This window comes from Tiliqua scincoides, chromosome 7 (assembly GCF_035046505.1).
Source record: "Tiliqua scincoides isolate rTilSci1 chromosome 7, rTilSci1.hap2, whole genome shotgun sequence".
Taxonomy (NCBI): Eukaryota; Metazoa; Chordata; class Lepidosauria; order Squamata; family Scincidae; genus Tiliqua; species Tiliqua scincoides.
In genome coordinates this window covers 44,204,468-44,211,916 of record NC_089827.1, presented here as the reverse complement: position 1 = coordinate 44,211,916, position 7,449 = coordinate 44,204,468, and positions in this window count along the sequence as shown.

Sequence of the window (7,449 nt, the reverse complement as noted above, 5' to 3'; positions counted from 1 at the left end):
TGGCTTATACAAGTTTTGTAACTTTGAGCAGAATGAGAATTTAAACTTGTTTTCTGCAGTGCACTACAACAGACGTAGTGGAGGTGGTGTTTTTTTTTCTTTACACTGTTATAATGAAATCTTAGTTGCTGTTTTCAGGGAAAAAAATCTGAAATACTATCTTCTTTGTTTATAGGATCCCCTTTATCTTTCCCCCTCCTGTATATATGAGAAATATTCTAAAGGGAGGATAAGAGATCTTTATTTGCAACTGACTGGCGATTTGGCAGTTTTACTCTGTTGGTGAATCTCTGCAGAATGCATGTGAGAGTCTGGCCATTTTTCATCCCCTTGTTGGCTTTCACTTGTTAGCCTTTTTAAGGGTCACTGGTTCTGTGCATTTACAGCTACAGTACAAAATGATGTACTGTAATATGGCTCATCTCTTCTACTTCTGTATTTATTTATTTATTATTAGACTCCAACAGCAGACTGCTTCCCTCTCCTCCTTCCTGTGTAGTAATGCAAGATAAATTGTATGTAGTTATGCACTTTGTATTAATATAGTAGAAATCTATGAAATCTGTTTTTATACTTCTTTTATATTGTTCATACACTTGTAATCCAAACTTTTTTAAAACTAGGTAATGAATAAAAATATTTTAGACTTACTTAGAAAAAAATAAGTACTTTTCTTTTTTTTTGAAGATTATTTTAACGGCTTTTCATTTGTTGATTTGGCCCTTGAACTGATGCCAGCCATAATGAAATGTGTGGAAATAGCAGGAGAGCAGTGATTATTCCCTGTTACAAAGGGCAGATCATGTACTAATACTTTTCCAAAAATATGTTTTTTTGCCCGTTTTGGAGAAGGCTGGGTGGTAAGGAGGGATTGTTTTGTCCTGAAACATAACCATGTTCTTAATCTCAGCAATATTATCTTATACCTTCCCTATACGTTGTAGGAAACATAAGGATTTTTTTATATAGAACCATCAACTAGGGCTGAAGTGAATCTTTTGTGAGTGATTGTCACCTTCAATACAAAAAGTCTTGAATACAATACAAAAGTCTTGAAGCCCTTAAAACATTCTCCAAATTATCTTCTGTCCTCCCCTCCCCCCAACTTGCTATTTCACCCTACTCATACTCTCAGGAATTACTTTGCCACTTGAAGTGGAGCTGTTGCTGGCTACATCATCCATTGCAGCCACTTGGGGATCATGTAGGTATTGTGATAATACCTCAGCACTATGTCCCAAACAGATTTGGATAGAACATCACAAAGCCAAGGGAAGGCAATGCTTCTTGCCCCTGCTGTACAAGCCAGAATAGGGTTTTTTTTCAAGAATATTTTATAACCCACTCCTCATTATTGCTGAAGGTAAACTTTTTAAAAATTCCCCTTCAGATATTTGGGTGAGCCCTACTGTCAGTGTATGTTGTGGTTTTTTTTGTTCAAGAATGTCTTGCATTCAATCTGAAACAATTCATAGCTATAATTTTCAGTGGCTCAACTGAGATGTTAATAAACAAAAATGTTCCTCAAGCCTGAAGAAATCTGAATGGGATCTAAATATACATACTGTATATTTTCTTCAAAAACAATTCAAATTCTGGAATCCAAAAGTCTGGCTGGGTGTATGAATCTATTCACGTTGACAGCTTCACCTGTGATGCATCCCTTCCCTTCACATCCTATGTCAAGACCAAGGCAAAATACAGGTGGATGGAGCTTGGTTTATAAAGTCAATATAGCACAAAAATTGAGGAAACTGCCTTGATTTCCAGTTTCCCATGTACTGAAGTTCAACGGAAACCTGTAAGCACCTTAAGACTTTCTGATTTTAAACAACTTTTGAAAAACATTTTCACCATCTTAAGACAAGAGTGTAATGTCTGAGCAAAGTCATGCCTTTTAAAGCAAACAAGGGCAGGAAGTTGCATATTCTTTATGTTTACTGGAAGAAATTCCATATTGAATCTCTCTTGGTATTGGAACATGATTGCTGAAAGCCACAAGATGAGTTGTTTGCAAGAGAAAGTCCCAAAGCCTCTGGGTATTTAATTTGCTCGCTTGTGCTTTCAAAAGTTAATTAAGCAATATTATCCTATACATTCTATAAAACACAGCAAGGTTTAAATTTTTGTTTCCATTTGTCACATATTTTCAGCTTTGAAAATGTTTGCATACACTGAATTTGGAAATTGCTGGAGCTGTCAGCAAGTTTCCCATGAGACCTGAAGCAAAGTCTCAGGCCCAAAACAAACATGCAAAAACCCATGCGAAATTAGTATTTCCCACAGAATAACCACACATTTTGATGCAAAACCCACATGAGTTTCTTTATCCGTGAGGTACCTATGAGGTTTTTGCCATGGAATACCTCTTTCCTGCTTTTTTTCATCTTTTAAGCTGTGGGTTGAGCCAATATGGGTTTTTTGAACACATGGTTGCAAAGTCCACGTGGTTCTCAACAGCCATAAGTTTTGAGTCCTCTGAGGATGAGAGATGGCACTCTTAACTGGCTTTTGGCAAAGCCTTCTTTTAACACAGTGAACCCTTGCCTTGTTTTTGGCTTTAAAGGGCAGCTGTCTCTCCCTCCTATTTGTGGTAAGTAGGAGAGAGCAGCCAAAGCAGCTTTTGCTTGATCTTGTGGTCTATCCATTTGGAATTGGGGGAAGGAGAAAAAGGGGGAGGCGTCAGCACTTTGATGCTCATCCTGCTGCAGGAAAGGTGCTGAGTGCTTACATTACCCTAAAAATGCTTATTCAGAAGTAAGTCCCATTGTGTTCAAAAGCGCACATGCTCTTTGCTTCTCCACCTCTCTGCTTGAAATGTCAACTAAATTCACACAGCAAAAGAGGAGCACAGCCCTTTTTTTTTCTTTCCCAGGCAGGAAAATAGGGTTTCTCAGGAACAATTGTATGTATTCTACTCAGAAGGCACTTAAAGACATTTACTGCCCTTAGAAGGGCAAACCCTCAGATGGAAGCACCTGCTCCTTTTGGCTGGCAAGTGCTGCTGGGCCAAATGCAGGCACAGGAAGTCTGCTGAAGGATGATTGGCAGTGTCAGAGGAGGGACTAGTGCTGCTTTTTCTACAAAAGAAAGCCCTGGATTGCAGTGAAGGTATGGCTGCAAATCCCACATAGGTGGAGATGCCATGGCTTTTCCCAGCAGAAAAAATACACAACAGATAGAAATTCAACAGATGCAGCTTTCCTCTTGGAGGGAAACAAAACTGTGTTGAATTTCTATCTATCATTGATCAGTTAAATCTCAGACTCTTAGAGAAAAAGCCATCTTACCTTTTCACCCCAACCCCAGCTAGAATCCACATTTCATACTACATCTCTCCCCCATGTTTGCTTCTTCCTCACTACCTACAATGAATAACTGGGAGGATGACTTCTCATTCTTCCACCACTCTGGACTCTCCACTTGCACATGTTCTGCTGGCTTTTTTTGGGGGGGGGGGAGATAAAGGCTTTGCTTTCAAAAGCATGCAATAAGCAGAAATTCAACAATGTGGCTTGTGGGATGCAGCAATCCGCAAATGGCACAAAACCTGTGTCAGGAAACAGTAAAAACTGACTACTTTCTAAGCAAGTAAACATACACACAACTTTGTAGAGGGCACAATAGTAGGAGTGGAGCATTAACCCCATCCCAGAAGTACTTGGAAAATGTGTCACTGGTTCTCCAAATGCCTTCTTTGAGTGATTTCCTCTTCCCTCGCCCAGAATGCCTTGTGGTGGCACAGGTGTGCAAGTATTACAGGGGAAGTCATCCTTTGAGACTGCTTCAAGTCAGTCTGGAGACCACAGGAGAGTCACAGGCTTTCTTGGAAGGAGGTGGTGGGGCATACACTACCCCTCAATCTCACTATTATTATCTGTTCTTTATTTTAAAGACTTGCCTGGAACAGAGTGTTACAGCTCAATTGAAGTCCACAGAATGGATGCATAGCAACCCTAAAGCAGTTGTGGAATATTTCCTTGTTCAACATTTTAAAAGACATTAGAAGTGCAGTAAGTAAGTACTGTATACTATCAGAAAACAGTCACATACTGAAGCACTAGTTATGTTCTCTAAATATACTATCAAACAGCATAAGTTTTGTGTCAATGCTATCTCACCTTTCACTAGATAGTTACAAAGCAGCTAATGAGTATAAAAATAGTTTACAACAAAATTAAATTCAACTATTTAAAATAGTAATTGGACACAAAGATAAAATGCTCCAGATATAGGAACAGATTCACAAGCCCAAACTTGGTGAAGCAGGTGTGTTTTGGGGACCCTTTTAGCAAGATGGCCTCTCAAATTCTCCAAAGCTGGGTGTTCCACTTCTAGAGGTTTATCACAGAGAAAGTTGGTCCCCATGTATGCTAACTGAGATTTACTCAATAAGAGCTCATAAAGATCTCAGTGGAAAGGTAAATTCATGTACCAGAAGGTGCTCCTTAAGATTTTGAAGATCTAAATTGCATACAGCTTTAAAAAGTAATGACTAGTTCCTGAATTGGATCTGGAAACAGAGGGGAAGCCAGTTTTGTCGTGCAGGAACCATAGAATCAATGGCAGCTTCCTTTTCAAGCAACCAGAGGTGAGGAGAGGCTCTTTTGTTGGAACTGGTATGAGGGGAAAGGGTTATCCATTTCCTCATGCCACACAGTCCCAGTCTTGATTTGGGGTCCCCCTACAGCTGCTGTTTACAGTTTAAAAAAATTAACTTTCTACAGTGTAGCAGGATAAGGCTATTGGCAGCAAACTATTGGCATTGCCATTCTCAACCTTTCTTTGTCTGCCCTTAGGAGCTATTCTCTGGTTCCAGGGTCCCCCGTCAAACAAGGTTACAACATGGATAAACAGAAAATATTTTGTTATTTTTGGTTTTTAGTCTGTAGCCCCCTTCAAATGTGCCAGGGTACCCCAAGCGGCCATATGGCCCCTGTTGAAAACGGTTGGCTTAAGCATCATCAAAAGATGTCCAGAAGTCACGTGCAAAATAAACAGAGTGCAAGAAGATAGTGCAAGAGGTTTTAAGGTCAGTCTAACTGGGTGACATTTTGCTAAAATCCTAAGCCTTTAGCAGCATGCAAGGGTCTACTATACTTAAATTGTCGAGTGTGCCACTCTCTTCCATGGCTTGCCATGATGCAATGTATTTTGTACATTGTTACATTTTGTACTAACATTTGTTAGTTTGTTGGATAATTATGTTTTTCTAATATACTTTCAACACAAAGAATAAACACCCTTCTTCACTTTTAAAGTGGAGGACAGCCTGGACCAAGAGCCTTCTATAATGTGTGACAGCGGTGATCATTCATTCAAGGACAGAGATTTTACAATTACATCCCAAGTCACCTGTGAAAATGCAAGAGGGATGTAAGAGAGTCTTCCATTTGTAGTGGGTTTTTGTTCTCCAGTCCCAGCCAGCATCTTTCCTTCAGGTTAGGATGTTGTTGTGTACAGCCTTCACATGGCAGGAGGTGTCAAATACTTTGAGACTTGTTTGGAAGGGTTCAGCAGACATGAAGGATTCAATCAATTCCCTATTAAAGAACACGGAGCAACCATAGATGGGAATTATTCCTCCCCCATTTTCATTCCTGCAACAATTGTCAGTGCCACTGCTACATTCTTCACTGATTTTATGTATGGTGTTTTCCCCTGTTTGGCATGTCTTTAAATTATTGCCATTTATTTATGAATACTGTACAATTCTTGCCCCCTCCCATCCTGGGTGTGACCATCCTGCAGCACTGGAGCAGGGGCCCCCATTACAAAAAAAAACAAAGATGAAACTGCTTGGATATGCTGCATAAACTATCTCCAACTTGTGTTTGTAGAAATGGCATCTGAAATATCTTCACTCTTCATTTCCTGAACTGGTGATTATTTCATTGATGGTTCGGAGAACTAGCAGGAAATGCTAGCAGGGACATGAATGGTGGCAGGAACTTTTATAAGGTAATGGCAAAGAAGATTAGCAAGAGGACACTCACAGTTGCATTTTCCAATTCTTCTTGGAGAGCGTAATAATGATGTTAGATCAGCTTTTTGTGTGCGGGACAATGCAGGCTTCTGTCACTTTTGTTCTGCGTTAAGTGGCTGCTGGACAGTTTTGCAAATACAGCAGCATTCCATTTTGGCAGGCCTCCATTATACAGCAAAATAGGAAATTGTCATCAAAGCACCTACCAACATTATGCTCGTAGGACAACTTGCTTACCGCATTGCACACAGACGTCAGGCACTCATTCCGGTCACCCATGCTGTTCTCAGACATTTCATTCATAGAGCAGCACCTCATATTCATTTCCAGTTGTGTTTGTGGAACTGACAAATTAAAACTGGAAATAAAATGCTTTGAGCAAATTGAGGAGTTAAAATTGTGGGTTCCAACTTAGGTATGGCTTAAGTTACAGTTTGATTTGTTTTCAAACCCAAGCATAGCTATGAGTAGAGCTAGGGAGATCTCCCTTCTGTGTTTCCTATTCTCTCAAACGACAACTCTCATAAAGCAGTGCCCTATGGCTTATTTAATAAGACATTTATACTCCAAATTCCCCCACTCCTGCAGTGGGACATACAGTCACAGTGTTCACAGCACATTCAACCACAGTTGTAGGCTTTGCAGCATCCCATAGCATCTTTAAGCATCTTGGCTTAAAGGCTATGCATAACGTAATGCAAGTACTGCAATTATACACATATTTATCTATACACTTAACCCCAAGATGAACACAAATATGTCACCACCACTCCAATAAGTACAGGACAATATACTTCCCATGTGAACTCTTCAACTATTTGAGAATAAGCACTCTATTTCATGATTTCCCTCTTATGGAGCTTGTGTGTGTGTGTGTGTGTGTGTGTGTGTGTGTGTGTGTGTGTGTGTGTGAACACACACAGAGCTTTTTTCCTTTCTTTTTTTTCTTTCCTTTTTTAGAGTTTTACAAGAATTCAGGGGGCACAATTCAGAGAAAAGTAGTGATAACTAAATTATTATTATTATTATTATTATTATTATTAACAGTATTTATATACTGCTTTTCAACTAAAAGTTCACAAAGCGGTTTACAGAGAAAAATCAAATAACTAAATGGCTCCCTGTCCCAAAAGGGCTCACAATCTAAAAAGATGCAAAGGAATACCAGCAGACAGCCACTAGAACAGACAGTGCTGGGGTGAGGTGGGCCAGTTACTCTCCCCCTGCTAAAAAAAGGGGCACCCACTTGAAAAAGTGCCTCTTACCCAATTAGCAGGGGTAAAGCTACAATCCTAAGAGTACTTACTAAGAAGTAAATCCCATGAATCTTAGTGGAACATACTTCTGAGCAGTGTTTCTCAAACTGTGGGTCAGGACCCACTAGGTGGGTCACGAGCCAATTTCAGGTGGGTCCTCATTCATTTCAATATTTTATTTTTAATATAAAGTTAAAATTGATGCAG